At 30.7% G+C, this 16,756-nt stretch overlaps 1 long non-coding RNA gene across 1 annotated transcript; it reads right to left on the bottom strand.

Moving 5' to 3' along the window:
• Window positions 1-13,209: 13,209 nt before the first annotated feature.
• Window positions 13,210-15,981, bottom strand: LOC143051233 (uncharacterized). Its single transcript, XR_012970663.1, has 2 exons — window positions 15,761-15,981; window positions 13,210-13,546 (listed from the first exon to the last, which is right to left on the bottom strand). It is a non-coding gene; the product is annotated as an uncharacterized LOC143051233 (long non-coding RNA).
• Between the last annotated feature and the right edge of the window lie 775 nt (window positions 15,982-16,756).

The raw sequence follows: 16,756 nt of genomic DNA, 5'->3' as shown, positions 1-16,756 counted from the left end.
ATAAAAGCAAACATACAGGTACTGTGAAAGGGTCTTCCAGTTTTTACTTAATTTCTACTAAAGGAATATTTGTGATGAAATACATTAAATAATTAGAATATAAAATAGTTAAGTGATCTCTATAAGAGATGTTATGGAGATAATATTGTATTGTTATTTTGTTCATTACATTTAAGGGATCTATCATGTACATGATGTATACCTGTTAAACAAAAGTGATATTTTTAAACTGAAAATTGGCGTGTGTAAGACAAAAGTACAGACAGAAAATTAAGGTATGTTTGGCGTGTGTAAGACAAGAGTACAGACAGAAAATTAAGGAATGTTGAATTTGATTTTAGATTTAAATTTGTTTTTATCAATTATGATAAATAACATGTCATTGCCAATGTACACTGACTATACTCAAAATTACTATACAAATACTTGAAAAGAACAATGTCTGTCTTTACACAACATACACACGACTATAGACATGTATAGGTGAAGCATTTGCTATATCAAATGGCATAAATTACACAATTTCCACAAGAACAAAGGGTTATTTCAACAATACACTATTATATCTTTTTTTTTATAAATAATAATGATCTACGGGCGGCAATCAGTAAATGAAATTGGTCAGACCTCTAGTATGTTTTTTGATTAAAGGTTCTTACAATACCAACAAAAACTCGAATTGATATAATGATATTATTTTACTCACTGTGTTGAAGGTCCATTTGTGGCTTTCGGCTGTTTTCTTCTCGTTGGTTAGGTTCTTGTCTCTTTGACACATTGCAAATATCCATTCTCAATTTTATAATATCACTTTGTTGATTAAGAAAAAAAGATCATTGATGCAATATTTAAATAATAAGAAAAATTCAAAAACAAATCAAAAACAAACATACAGGTTCTGTGAAATAGTGTTCAAGTTTTTACTTATTAAAACACCTCTGTTTATACAATTTTGAAAATGGTTGAGCATAATCAGGCGCTTTCGCAGTTTTTTCGCAAGGTGAATCTACATTCGCAGGATCAAACATTGCAAATTGTGCCACCTTGATATTAATCAAATATTAATTGATCAATTACGCCATTGTTACTTATTTTTATAAAACAAAATATATTATATACTTAATAGATATAAATGTTAAAATAGTCATGATATAAGGGAGATAATCATTAATAAAATTGATGAGAAAAAGTCTGGACTCTCTCATATATTATTTTGTTTGTCCAATTTCTTTGTATAAAAAGTCTTAGATTTTTGTATGAGGAAATCAGAATAATCATATTCTTTTGGTTCAAATACATTTTAAGTACATGTAATAAAAATAAACAAACACTTTTGAATTTTTTCAAAGAAAATCAATATAGTCATTGAGAAATTCCTACTTTAAGAATATTTGTGATGAAATACATTAGATAATAAGAATATAAAATAATTAAGTGATCTCTATAAGAGATGTAATGGAGATAATATTGTATTGTATTTTTTTTCAGTACATTTTATGAATTATCATTTATACCTGTTAAGCAAAAGTAATATGTATTAAACTGAAAATCGGTGTGAATAAAACAAGAGTACAGAGAGAAAAAAGAGGTATGTTGAATTTGATTTTAAATTTAAATTAATGTTTGTGCATTGTGTTGAAAACATGACATTTCCATTGTGTACTGTCTCTACTTCAAAATAACTATACAAGAACTTGAAAAGAACAATATTTTTTTCTTTATACAACACACAGTGAAGAACTTTCGAAATTTAATGGCATAAGTTAAACAATTTTCACATGAACAGAGGGTTATTCCAATAACACGAATAATACATTATTAGAATTATCTTTTTTTTGTTAAGAAAAAGTAATGATCTAAGGGAGGTAATCAGTAAATAAAATTGATCAGACCTCTAGTGTGTGTTTTTATTCAAAGGTTCTTACAATACAACAAAAACTCGAATTGATATAATAATATTGTTTTTCTCACGGTGGTGAAGACCCATTAGTGACCTTCGGCTTCTTTCTTCTCTTAAGTCAGGTTCGTCTCTTTGACACATTCTTAATTTCCATTCACAATTTTATTATATCACTTTTTGAATAAGAAAAAAATCATTGATGTAGTATTTAAACAATAAAACAAACAAACAAACAAAAATAAAAGCAAACATACAGGTACTGTGAAAGGGTCTTCCAGTTTTTACTTAATTTCTACTAAAGGAATATTTGTGATGAAATACATTAAATAATTAGAATATAAAATAGTTAAGTGATCTCTATAAGAGATGTTATGGAGATAATATTGTATTGTTATTTTGTTCATTACATTTAAGGGATCTATCATGTACATGATGTATACCTGTTAAACAAAAGTGATATTTTTAAACTGAAAATTGGCGTGTGTAAGACAAAAGTACAGACAGAAAATTAAGGTATATTTGGCGTGTGTAAGACAAGAGTACAGACAGAAAATTAAGGTATGTTGAATTTGATTTTAGATTTAAATTTGTTTTTATCAATTATGATAAATAACATGTCATTGCCAATGTACACTGACTATACTCAAAATTACTATACAAATACTTGAAAAGAACAATGTCTGTCTTTACACAACATACACACGACTATAGACATGTATAGGTGAAGCATTTGCTATATCAAATGGCATAAATTACACAATTTCCACAAGAACAAAGGGTTATTTCAACAATACACTATTATATCTTTTTTTTTATAAATAATAATGATCTACGGGCGGCAATCAGTAAATGAAATTGGTCAGACCTCTAGTATGTTTTTTGATTAAAGGTTCTTACAATACCAACAAAAACTCGAATTGATATAATGATATTATTTTACTCACTGTGTTGAAGGTCCATTTGTGGCTTTCGGCTGTTTTCTTCTCGTTGGTCAGGTTCTTGTCTCTTTGACACATTGCAAATATCCATTCTCAATTTTATAATATCACTTTGTTGATTAAGAAAAAAAAAAGATCATTGATGCAATATTTAAATAATAAGAAAAATTCAAAAACAAATCAAAAACAAACATACAGGTTCTGTGAAATAGTGTTCAAGTTTTTACTTATTAAAACACCTCTGTTTATACAATTTTGAAAATGGTTGAGCATAATCAGGCGCTTTCGCAGTTTTTTCGCAAGGTGAATCTACATTCGCAGGATCAAACATTGCAAATTGTGCCACCTTGATATTAATCAAATATTAATTGATCAATTACGCCATTGTTACTTATTTTTATAAAACAAAATATATTATATACTTAATAGATATAAATGTTAAAATAGTCATGATATAAGGGAGATAATCATTAATAAAATTGATGAGAAAAAGTCTGGACTCTCTCAAATATTATTTTGTTTGTCCAATTTCTTTGTATAAAAAGTCTTAGATTTTTGTATGAGGAAATCAGAATAATCATATTCTTTTGGTTCAAATACATTTTAAGTACATGTAATAAAAATAAACAAACACTTTTGAATTTTTTCAAAGAAAATCAATATAGTCATTGAGAAATTCCTACTTTAGGAATATTTGTGATGAAATACATTAAATATTAAGAATATAAAATAATTAAGTGATCTCTATAAGAGATGTAATGGAGATAATATTGTATTGTATTTTTTTTTTTAGTACATTTTATGGATGTATCATTTATACCTGTTAAGCAAAGTAATATGTATTAAACTGAAAATCGGTGTGAATAAAACAAGAGTACAGAGAAAAAAAGAGGTATGTTGAATTTGATTTTAAATTTAAATTGATATTTGTGCATTGTGTTGAAAACATGACATTTCCATTGTGTACCGTCTCTCCTTCAAAATAACTACACAAAAACTTGAAAAGAACAATGTGTTTTTGCTTTATACAACACACAGTGAAGCACTTTCGAAATTTAATGGCATAAGTTACACCATTTCCACATGAACAGAGGGTTATTCCAATAACACGAATAATACATTATTAGAATTATTTTTTTTTAAGAAAAAGTAATGATCTAAGGGAGGTAATCAGTAAATAAAATTGATCAGACCTCTAGTGTGTGTTTTTATTGAAAGGTTCCTACAATACAACAAAAACTCGAATTGACATTATAATATTATTTTTCGAACTTTTTTTGAAGACCAATGTGTGGCCTTCGGCGGTTTTCTTCTCTTTTGTCAGGTTGTTGTCTCTTAGACACATTCAAACTTTCCGTTCTCAATTTTATTATATCTCTTTCGTGATTAAAAGAAATTATTGGTGTACTATAAAAGTAATAAGACATTATCAAAAACAAATCGAATAAACATACAGGTACTTTGATAGAGTGTTCCAGTTTTTACTTAAAAAATAAAACACCTCTGTGTATGCAATTATCACAATGTGTCTTCGTAGTTTTCTCGCAAGGTGAATCTTCTACTTCTACTTCTTCTATATAATAACCACCTTCAACACGTTGAAGTTTACGTCACGAATCTACATTATCAGGATCTAACAATGCAAATTGTGCCACCTTGATATTAATTAAAGACTAAATTGATTAATCAAACCCTTGTTACAAAGTTTTATAAAAAGAAAATACAATATACACAATAGAAATGAATGTTAAAATAGTGATGATATAAGGGAGATAATCCTTTATCGTGATTTAAAGTAATTTCTCGCAATTTGATTGGCTAATATTGTACTAATAAATTTCGGTACAATTTTTATAACGTCAAGTGGAATTATCTCCTTTATTTATTACGTCAATTGGAATTATCTCCCTTGGACCATTGACCCTAATGAAAAAAAAAATCTTTTTTTAGTTGCATTATAGTCCTAATGCTTTAATTTTTCACAGTTTTAGGTTAAATATCTAAATAAGTTTGGTCGATATTGTTCGTATATTTAATTTTAATATAATAATATGTAATATAACAAAATCAGGATACATTTGTTACACAGTGTGCAATTGTCCGAATACGAAATGTATCGCCTCACCCGATGTGAATTTTGTTGACCCGATAAATTCTCGTATTAGGACAATTGCACAGTGTAACTTATATTATCAAAATTGATGAGAAAAAAGTCTGGACTCTTTCATATGTTATTGTTCAAAGAAACTTGTATTACAATAAATATGTTATACCATGTTTTTTAAACAGGATATACAATTGTTGATTTAGAAATCAAAGATATATCGTTTAAGTACCATTTCAATTATTATAACATAAATACATTGTTGGTTTAGCTTATGCGTATTGCGTTCTAAAGTTTAAACAAATGCAAAATATTTAAGGAATAACTGTAATATTTTTTCTGTCTATGAAGAAATAACATAAAAAATTGGGTGCGCACTGAATAACGCGCGTAGCGGGTTATTTAACAGTGTGCACCACATTTTTTATGTTATTTCGAATTGACAGAAAAAACATTTCAGTCATTTCTTATAATTTAATTCTAAATTCCATTTTAAACCGTAGAAAACAATGAAAAAACGTTGATGACGTCACGGTCACATGACTAAATTATGTCTATGGGCTGAATACAGAATAACGTCAGCCAATCAAAAGACGCGTTACATCCAAAATTAAATTATTCTCATATAGTTATGTGATAAAGATACAATGGATAAGCGTTGATTCTTGAAAAAGAAACCATGAGCCTAGAATGCAAAATATTCTCATATAGTTATGTGATATAGATACAATGGATAAGCGTTGATTCTTGAAAAAGAAACCATGAGCCCGGAATGCAAAATATTCTCATATAGTTATGTGATATAGATACAATGAATAAGCGTTGATTCTTGAAAAAGAAATCATGAGCCCGGAATACAAAATATTCTCATATAGTTATGTGATATAGATACAATGGATAAGCGTTGGTTCTTGAAAAAGAAACCAGGAGCCCGGAATGCAAAATATTCTATCATTTGAAGGTCAAAATCTTTCAATCTATCACTATGTTCATTTGTTTTCAGAGCATATCTATTATTCAAACGATTCACTCATAGAGTAAGAAGAAGAATACGAATCTTTAAAATTTTAAATCAAAGCAGTAGGATAGCTACTAAAGATAAACATAAACATAAAAACACGATAGACAGAAAACAATACAAACCTGTATCTTGAATAAAAAGAAAAATGTTAATATTTACTTCATTACTATTTTTGATAAGATGCCTCCTCTAAAAGTTACCATTTCAAATATCTAGAATATGTGTATATTATATAATCTTACTTCATTTATAACTTGTTGTATTATGATTTATTTTTTCTTTGAAATAGCGTCCAGTTACTCCGTACATGTGGTAAGGCAGTCTTTACTTTTACCGTTTGTTGTTTTTTTTTTTTTTTTGCTTTAAAGTCAAAAACTTTGTTTTATGGTTTTAGCTGCTTGCTATTTTTTTTTCAGAAACGTTTGTTTAAGATATAAAGCTCATATTTGGCATCAAAAGGACCACATTAATGTTTAAAAAAAAAGACATTTAGACTACTGTAACACAAGGTTTTAAACATAAATAAATATTGTATATGTAAAGGTGTCGACATACAGTTAGAACTTACTTTTACTATTAATTAATTAACTTAATATAAAAGTTTTAATAAAAGGTCGTCACACCTAAATCGTGATGGACGCAACGACCTTTTAAATCAGGCCCTACCTATATTGTTATGTTCTTCCCATCCTTCCATTTATGCCTTGCGCGTCTGGCGTATGAACAAAATTTAGTCCTGGTATCTATGATGAGTTTATTTACTATATTAGTTTTTACTTATATTTCACTAACGTTTTCAATTTATCTACTGTTCTAGGTATTCAAAATGTATTGTAATGTGATGAAGCTGCTTCATGACCATTGGCTAATATAACAGTCATTATAAAAAAAAAAAGATAGTAACAAATGTGTGGGGCAATTCAGAAGTTGCTCTAGCGAAAATACAATTCCAGTTGGTAGATTCTTGATATTTGATGCAGACAGTTTTTATTAACGGAAAATACAAAAATTTCGGTTGTTTATAAACATGGTTCCTGTCATTTTTTAAATGCAAACTATAAGAACTGTGTTATTTATGGCTTAGAATTATTAGTTTTAAGTAATGTCTTTTTAAGCGAACTTCAAGTTTATTATCATTTATTTTTATTTTTTTTCAGATGGCATTTTGGAATTAAGAGTCAAAGGTGTATGAAGGGCAACTCTGTCTATCTAAAACACACGAAGCTTTAAAAGTGCATTTTTATCCATGTGTGTAATGACTCATGTCTAAGTAGTTGAAATAAATCAAAGACGAGTATATGTTAAGCTGTTCCAGAGATTTTGATCTTTTGTTTCATTTTTAACTGTATATTGTGTTTGTGTATGCTTAAAAAATGTCTTCAGTGGGAACTCCAGAGCTGAATCATGAAGACTTCAGTTTAGCAGAGACGTTACTCTATAGACAGTTTTTGTCAGTTTTGTACATATGAACTTTACAGACACAGTTAGTGTAGCATAGTTGTGTTTCCCAACTACATGTCTACTTAGCTATATAATGATACATTAAAATAAAGACATTCCCAAAAATTTCGAAATTCTTAAACATACAACACATCCTTTCGTATTAAAAATAAATATTGTATATGTAAAGGTGCCACATATAGTTATAAAAAGAATTTACTTTAACTGTAAAATAGTTAACCTAATGTAAAAGTTTAAACAAAAGGTCGCCACACATACACTCTGATGGACACAAAGACCTTTAAAAACCCTACCTACATTGATATGTCCTTTCAATCCTTTCATTTATGCCTTACTTTACTACTTCTTCATGTACTTATTTTACTAATAGTTCATTAACGCTCTCAATTCATCCCGGGTTTAAATTTGTCTATTGTTCGAGGTATTCATATTTATTTTCCTTTGATACAACTGCTTCATGACAAGCGCCAGGTATTACAGTCATAATACAAAACAACGAGAGAATCTTGTGCCACTTGTAATGCAGGATCTTCTTATCCTTCCGCAGCACCTGAGATCACCCCCGTTTTTAGGTGGGTTGCGTGCTGCTTATTCTTTATTTTTCTACGTTGTGTTTTGTGTACTATTGTTTTTTTCTGTTTGTCTTTTTTTAGCAATTGCATTGTCAGTTTATTTGCAATAAATGAGTTTGAATGTCCCTTTGGTATATCTTGTCTCTCATTCAATGCCCTTAGAAATACTTATACCTACACCACCAAATAAACAGTGAGCTGTCATACAAACTTGTACCTACGATGTTATACGAACAACATGTTTTGATTTTTTTTAGATAAAATATATTGCATTGATTACTGTTATGGTCCCCGGGAAGATATCCTCCCACGATGATGACCAGAAATGTTTAAACATTTGTGAGAATGGGAGCTGGAAGTTGCAGTGTCGTTGCAGTAGCGAAAAGAGACAAACCGTGTTTAAACAAATGTAAAACCAAGTTTAAAGAGTGCAAATCATGTTGCAAAAGGAAACGTACCTGGCAAAGTAGTTTTGAGAATGATAAAACGACATTCAAGCTAGATTACCTGTTTGAAGATGATGTACATGTAAAGCGTACATTGAAAAATACATTTGAGGATGAGGGTTGATGGCCTGGAGGTCTAAGTAGAAAAAAGTAGTTGTACATGTACTACTGCAACACTTGCCTGTCAAAACATTCATGAGTGTATGAGCTCGAATCCTGCAATTAGCATGTGCACTCAACTGTAATCTTAAATTATTTCCTACCGAAGGTCGATGGTTCTCTCAAGACACTTCGACTTCACTCAATTAGTTGAACGAAAATTCAAAAAAGGGATAAATTCTAAGTTATAACAATAACGGAAAGGACATTTAACATTTTTATAGTATTGATCCTACTGAAACCAAATTAACAGGATCATGTCAAACATGTGTTCATACAAGTCGTATTGAAATATGTACACAGTAATGTACAATAGAGTTGTGTACGTACACGAAAAACATATTAGTACACATGTACAATTACAACGTAATATGAAATTATGAAAATTCTTTCAGAGATCTGAATTTGCTTTGCTTTATTTATAATATTTCCATACATGTAAAACTCCTAGTTTCTTGATACTTAACCTTTACCTTTAACGAGGTGCAAGGTAAAACTTTTCGAATACTACCTACACAATGTTATGATATTTATTCATGTATAAGAAGATGTGGTATGATTACCAATGAGACACTTCCACCAGAGACCAAATGACGTAGAAGATAGCAACTGTATGTCACGGCCTTCATGAATGAGAAAACCCCATACCGCATAGCAATCTATAAATGATTGATGAACAAAACACTACACAAACAAATAAATAAACAAATATGATATTCAACAACAAACGACATATACTGAATTAAACAGGCTCAACAAATCTAGCTTGACCATCCAATACATACATATCTTATACGTGCTTGTTGTTCGGTGTGAGTCAAGGCTCCGTGCTCAAGACCGTACCTTGACCTATAATGGTTTACTTTTATAAATTGTTATTTGGATGGAGAGTTGTCTCATTGGCACTCATGCCATATCTTCCTATTCCTATAGACTACAAACGTACATACAACTTTATGTTTTATTATTATGGTCGTCCTACATCCATGTCAGGGTGTTGACTTTGTCATGGAGCATACCTGATTACTTTTGTGGAGAGCCGTAGACTAGTGTAGTGGTTAGTGCATCAGACTACTAGCACAGAGGTTCCTACTTCGATCCCCGTTTCAGGGACCGAATTTTCGGCTCTCCCTTGATATCATTTGCAAGTATGGTCTTGCGAAATGATAATAGACGTCGGAAGGTGACGATAAATGGCTTACCCGTATTAAGCGAGAGAAATATCTCTTGCACCTAAAAATACACCCTTGTAGATTTCGAAAAAGAGTAGGCTAAGGGCAGCACTCGCACCCGCAAAATAGGAAGGGATTGATATAAGTTGTAATATATTGTTCCCCTATCCACTATAAAGATATACGTTTAAACTAATTACTTCTCAGGTAGCAATACACAGTTAGAAGTTTAGTTTCGCATTATGGCCCCTGTGAATTTTTTAAATATGAAAGTTTTTGTACAATAAAATTGATTTTTAGATAATTGAAGAATAATATAGCCTTCTTAGTGGGTTTATATGAACATTTTGATTATTTTTAACATGTTTTATAGGCCAATTATATGATTGACAGTCCGTATTTTCCTATCCGTACCGTTCATAGGTCCATAAATTATTGTAGTGTTTATCAACAAAGATTTTGCGCTCGATCTTTTCAATTCAATTTTATGGAAAAACGAGCAGATAAGCATATGATTTTTTTTGGACCACTTGATAGATATAAACCTATGGATTCAGGAAAGGTATCACTGTAATTGATTGAAATTTTCCTTTAGACCAAATTTTGGAGACTTTTGTGACATGTTCACCCCCCTTTTTTGCTATATTTTGTATCTAAGAAATGCAGATTGTTGCCATGGTTACACCCAAGAGGGATTATATTTCACCCTTATGACCATTAGAAATGAAATCTATGGAAGATTCTCTTTCTATAAGTATATACATGCATAACACACATATAAAGCCTTCTTTGTTAGACAGGAGGGGAAAGAGGATGTTTAAAAATTATGAGTGTCAATTTTAAGTTTTTTTCCTAACTGTGTATTGCTACCTTATGGCATTTGGCAAAGCAAAGAATTGCTTTTTTTAAGACAAATCATACCACCAATCTATTGATAATTAGGTTATAGATACAATGCTGAGGGAGAAACAACCTTTAGAATGACAATATATGTTAGTTTTGTTGTTTATTGTCCTTAGCAACCAATATAGACATTTTGACACAAAGACTTGGTTCCGTCATAAATTGATACTTTATTGGCTACCCCTTGGAAAAGAAGATTGCGCGTTATGTAGAAACCTTAGAAGGAAACGCTTTATATTTTTTCATGCGACTAAATCAAATTTATTATTTTAGCAAGTATAAAGTCACAATTTAGCATGAATTTAGCCTAAATTTTTTCCAGCTGTTATAAATGAATTCAGTATTTACTAAATTTTAACCAAGGCTTTGGTATGGTAATACACATTAAAATTGACATTCTAGAGCTTTAAAATAGCTTTAACTTGTATAATTTGTCTACTGTTAAGGTTAATTTAAGTTTTTAAACTAGAAAAGACAGGCTTAGAAGGTAAAGTTTTAGAAATTTGACTAAAAAAGAAGAAAATGCACTTTGACATGGCATGTTTCATAAAATCACTTTTTTGTTGCATTTCAGTGTCAACTGCTAACCTTCATAAAATATTTATTTCTGAACCGATTTTCAAAACTAGCAGGCCAATTTGCTCGTTTTAGCTAGTAGAAAACAGAAATCTATTTAAAGTGGAATTGGGAAAAAAATTGTTAATCCTTAAGGTACATGTAGCAATACACAGTTAGAAGTTTAGTTTCGCATTATGGCCCCTGTGAATTTTTTAAATATGAAAGTTTTTGTACAATAAAATTGATTTTTAGATAATTGAAGAATAATATAGCCTTCTTAGTGGGTTTATATGAACATTTTGATTATTTTTAACATGTTTTATAGGCCAATTATATGATTGACAGTCCGTATTTTCCTATCCGTACCGTTCATAGGTCCATAAATTATTGTAGTGTTTATCAACAAAGATTTTGCGCTCGATCTTTTCAATTCAATTTTATGGAAAAACGAGCAGATAAGCATATGATTTTTTTTGGACCACTTGATAGATATAAACCTATGGATTCAGGAAAGGTATCACTGTAATTGATTGAAATTTTCCTTTAGACCAAATTTTGGAGACTTTTGTGACATGTTCACCCCCCTTTTTTGCTATATTTTGTATCTAAGAAATGCAGATTGTTGCCATGGTTACACCCAAGAGGGATTATATTTCACCCTTATGACCATTAGAAATGAAATCTATGGAAGATTCTCTTTCTATAAGTATATACATGCATAACACACATATAAAGCCTTCTTTGTTAGACAGGAGGGGAAAGAGGATGTTTAAAAATTATGAGTGTCAATTTTAAGTTTTTTTCCTAACTGTGTATTGCTACCTCAGCAAACACCAACATTTGACTCTTTCGAAAACATAGACATACATAAAAACATAAATTTAAAAAACGACCCAATTCTTGAAAAATAATCAAACGCATCAAATAGAAAGGAAGGGTCCCTACACGTTACAATACACGTTCGGTACTATATAATTCAACTGCAATGTATGCAGATGAAAATAAATTTAAACACAAAATCACAATTCAAAAATAGAAATTCTGTCAAAATTAATGCCGACATGTTGGTCCCGAATGTACAATTTAATAAACTGTTACTGCGAATTTAAAAAGTCAAAAAGGAGAATTATGTAGAAAATTCGTCGAAATAAAAAAAAAAAAACACTTAATACATTGTGTGCATTGAGCTCTTTTTATGTCTTCCTTTATCAGGAACGAAACACCTAAAACATGCAGGGGTGAAAAAATACTATACACATGTTTGGAGCTTAATGACAAAAACGGAAGGAAATACAATCATATTTATAAATTTGGCCAATTTAGACGTTTCAGCCAGCAACATGTTGTGTTGACACTTATACACAAGAAGATGTGGTATGATTGGCAATAAGACAAATCTCTACAAGAGACCAAACACACAGAAATTAACAACTGTAGGTCACCGTACGGCCTTCAACAATGATCAAAGTTCATACCTCATAGTCAGCTTATATAGGCCCCGAAATGTAAATCACTTTAAACGAGAAAACTGGTCTGTTGTCGATCGTCGTATTTTACCACCCAACCGTTTTGTTTTTGCTTGTTGTCATCGGTTTGTTGTCTCATTCACGTATGTAGCTAGCATCTTCCGTGTCGAATAAAATGGAGAAGCAAAAAGGGGAATGTGTCAAAAAAGCAAAAAACCCAACCAAATTAATTTATATAAAACTAAATGCACGTATGCAGTGGTATTTCCATCGAAATGTATAGCAACTTCTTTTTAAATATTGGTACTCATATATAAAAAAAAAGCACGAACACTCTAAAATTTGACAAAAGTAAAGCTCATGAACATTTCTTTTTCATACATCTGTGGCTTTAAATATTTGCCCTGAGCGTTCCTGGCGAAGATAAAACCAGGAAAGCGCTTCGGACCCATGACATTTCTAAACGTGTTCTTTTCATTTTTGACCCACAAGCAAATAAAAGAAAGCTATCATTTACAAAATGATTTATTACATATGATTACCATAACATCTATTTACAAAGTCAACGTTTAAATGAAAAGTCTATTCATCGTTATCTTCATCATCAAGAGCTTCTTCGGCCTCATTAGGTGCATGCGCAATACGTTTAAAATCATATTTGCATAGCGCCATGCAGTCTTTCTTGATCTTATTGCACTTCCTCTTGCAAAATTTGTCGCTGTGACTTAGACAAAACTCCAGCTTGCAGATTCTGACCTCGTCGTTACAGATCATCTTACATTCCCCGGCCCTCACTGTCGACACCATTGCAATGGCTATGACCAGGACTAATACAAGTGTTTTACTCTGAAATGAGATGCATAGATAATGATTTCAAAATATACGAATAAACAATTCGTTCTGTGATTGTCAATGGGACAACAAGTCACAAAATTTTAGATGGTGTAGATGTTTGCAAATATAGGCAACCATATGACCTTCACAAATGAGAAAACCCATACCGTATAGGCGGCTATAAATAGCCCCGACATATCAAAATTTTCAAGCGCAAAAACTATCGGACTAATTAAAAAAAGACATTTTATGAAAAACAAAAATGACACATGAACCAAATGGTAATCTCTGTCCTGCTTTTTATTTTTCGCTCAATTCTGTTCTTCCATTTTTTTTATTAGATCATCTTGACTTTTTTCATGATTTGTCAATCTAAACCTTTGGTTTGCAAAGCAAGGGCGGATCCAGCCATTTTAAAAAGGGGGGGTCCTAACCCAGGACAAAGGGGGGTTCCAATTACACATTCCCATTCAAATGCATTGATCGTCAAAAAAAAAGGGGGGTTCCAACCCCCGGAACCCCCCCTCTGGATCCGCGCCTGCAAAGTGTCTCATTCTGCCTTTATTACTTAAAACACCTGTCCTGATTTTTTTCTTCTGTCCTAGCCCCACCCCCTTAAAAAATGGTAACTCTCTCAGTCAGCTTAAATGATCAGTTCCATATTCAATTTGATTGGTCAGTATGTTTGATAAACAACGTTTTATATCATCGAGAAGCCGCGGAAGATGTTCTAACGGAACACACTTTACAATGTGAGAGTCAAACGGAGATGAAGTAGATTTCCCATGAATTGATATTTTTTTTTTCTAACCTCCTTGAATTGAATATTGATGAGTTTAAATAAAACATTATAAAAAACTTTAGTTACAACAATTTTACTCATATGAATCAGTTTTCCAGCACTTCATTGTTTTTGATGACAGAAAGGCACACAAATTTGGGGCCTTGTACAGCTGACTATGCGGTATAGACTTTGCTCATTGTTGGAAGCCGTACGGTGACTTATAGTTGTTAATGTCTGTGTCATTTTGGTCTGTTGTGGACAGTTTAGGTCTCATTAGCAATCATGCCACATCTTCTTTTTTATATATACATTATATGTTGGTAAACTAAGTGAAATTCAACACTTGTATATTCAAATTATATATCGTAACCAAAAAGTGCTTGAAAGCCACTGACTGTTGGAATATTCGGATACTCTCTCGTATGGGGATGATAACTTGGAAATACGCAAGAGTCTTCTCGGGACCTTTCATACCAATCTTATTTGTAGTCACTTTTTTTCAATTTATTTTTAAAAATTTTTCGATTTTTTTTGTTTTCAATAGAAACATTGATCTAGTTGTTTTAAATTCCACTTTTGCACGTTTCTTATTTCATAACAAATTGTAAGGTGTTAGAGAAAAGAAAGGAAAAAAAACCGTAATTGCTGTCAGCCTCCCTTTAAAATAGATATAGTATAAGATTGATTGTTATTTTATACTCTTTTTTCCCATTTTGTCCAATTCACCATTTTGTTTTGCCCAATTTTCTTTATTCTGTATACCGGATCATGCAAACCCTTTCACATACAAATGGTATGTTTAACAATGATACAGCTATCCACCAAATTTCAAGTAAAGTAGGTGTAAGCCATTATAGGCAAGCATACGGCCTACAGCAATGGAAAAAAACAATACCGTATAGTCGGCTACAAAAGTATAATGAAACAATTCAATTGAGAAAACTAAGGCTACACAGCTACTTTTGCACAGGTACTATGTCTGTACTAAAAAAATGCAGTACTGGAAATTTACTTTTAATATTAAGTACTATTTCTTTACTTTAAAACTATTGTAATATTTAGGTACTTGTATTTTACACTACTTGATTTGCACTAAATATTTTGGTACAGAAATAATACAATATTCCATGTTTGAAAATCATAACTTTAATAGATTTGAAATAGAAAAACTTTCAAAATGCTGAAAATGTAACAGTAGTAACCAAAAATCTGTAGTACCTAAATTTCAAGTACAAATAAAGTACTGTAAAATACAGGTACCTAAATATTACAATAATTTTAGAGTAACAAAACAATACTGAATATTAAAAGTAGATTTCCAGTACTACAAATTTTTAGTACAGAAATAGTACCTATGCAAAAGTAGCTGTGTATTTAAAACAAACATAAAGCTTTTGATATCAGTTTTAAATAATAATTTAAACAAATACAAATTAACTTACCTGCATGTTTCTGTGTTGTAAAGTTTCAAAATCGTAAATGAAGTTGAATGAACCATTAGATATTATTTCAATACGTATACGTTGACTGTAATACCTTCCAGGAACAATTAACCCATAAAGATAAATGATAATGCATTTGTTCGTTAAACAGATGGTTCTCTCCCCTTTACAACATACGGGTATGTAAACAAAACAAATAAAAAGAACAGGTGGTTACTCGGTATACATATGGCGCGATCAGATATTTCAGGAAAATGAATCTACACAAAAAAGGCATGTTTGTAACAACCGATATACATTGTACATAGATAAGACTTCACATATTTTGTTACACTAATTTGACGTATAAAATTTTCTGACGTCAGACACACAAATCAATGAATGTGTTTGTAGATCATAGATGTTTTTGTGTTCTGTTAAATTGTTCCTTTTAAAATTGTTTAATGAATGGCTATTATCTATTTTGAATTTATTGAACCATAAAACTAATTTTTGACTCTTCACATTGAATAATCCGCGTGTGTGAAGAGTCAAAAATTAGTTTTATGGTTCAATAAAATCAAAATAAATTATTGCCATACATTATAAATAAATTTCTATCAAAAATAAGGCTAAAAGAACTTTTTATATTATTTATATTAACAATAACAACGTACACACATGTTGGCGTATGAATACACAACGTCAGAGTGGGCGTGTGGCCATTAAAATTGACAACATTGAAAATAAAACTAATAATTTTAACCAACCAGAAGACAGTAAAAACACCAAATTTATTTATTATACGATGATGACTGATGTACCTATATTTTGACTATTTTATTTATTGTGTCTGTTTAGTTAACGCATCAATGTAAATATAACGGAATTTGATGAGACTGTTATCAAAGTGAGAGGGTTAGCGCTATAAAACCAGGTTTTATCCACCATTTTATACCTTGGAAAATGCCTGTACCAAGTCAGGAACATGACAGTTCTTGTCCTTTCGTTTTTGAT

The sequence above is a fragment of the Mytilus galloprovincialis genome, chromosome 11, assembly GCF_965363235.1.
Source record: "Mytilus galloprovincialis chromosome 11, xbMytGall1.hap1.1, whole genome shotgun sequence".
Lineage (NCBI taxonomy): Eukaryota > Metazoa > Mollusca > Bivalvia > Mytilida > Mytilidae > Mytilus > Mytilus galloprovincialis.
The sequence above is the reverse complement of the archived record's forward strand: the minus strand, read 5'-3'. Positions and strand labels throughout refer to the sequence as shown.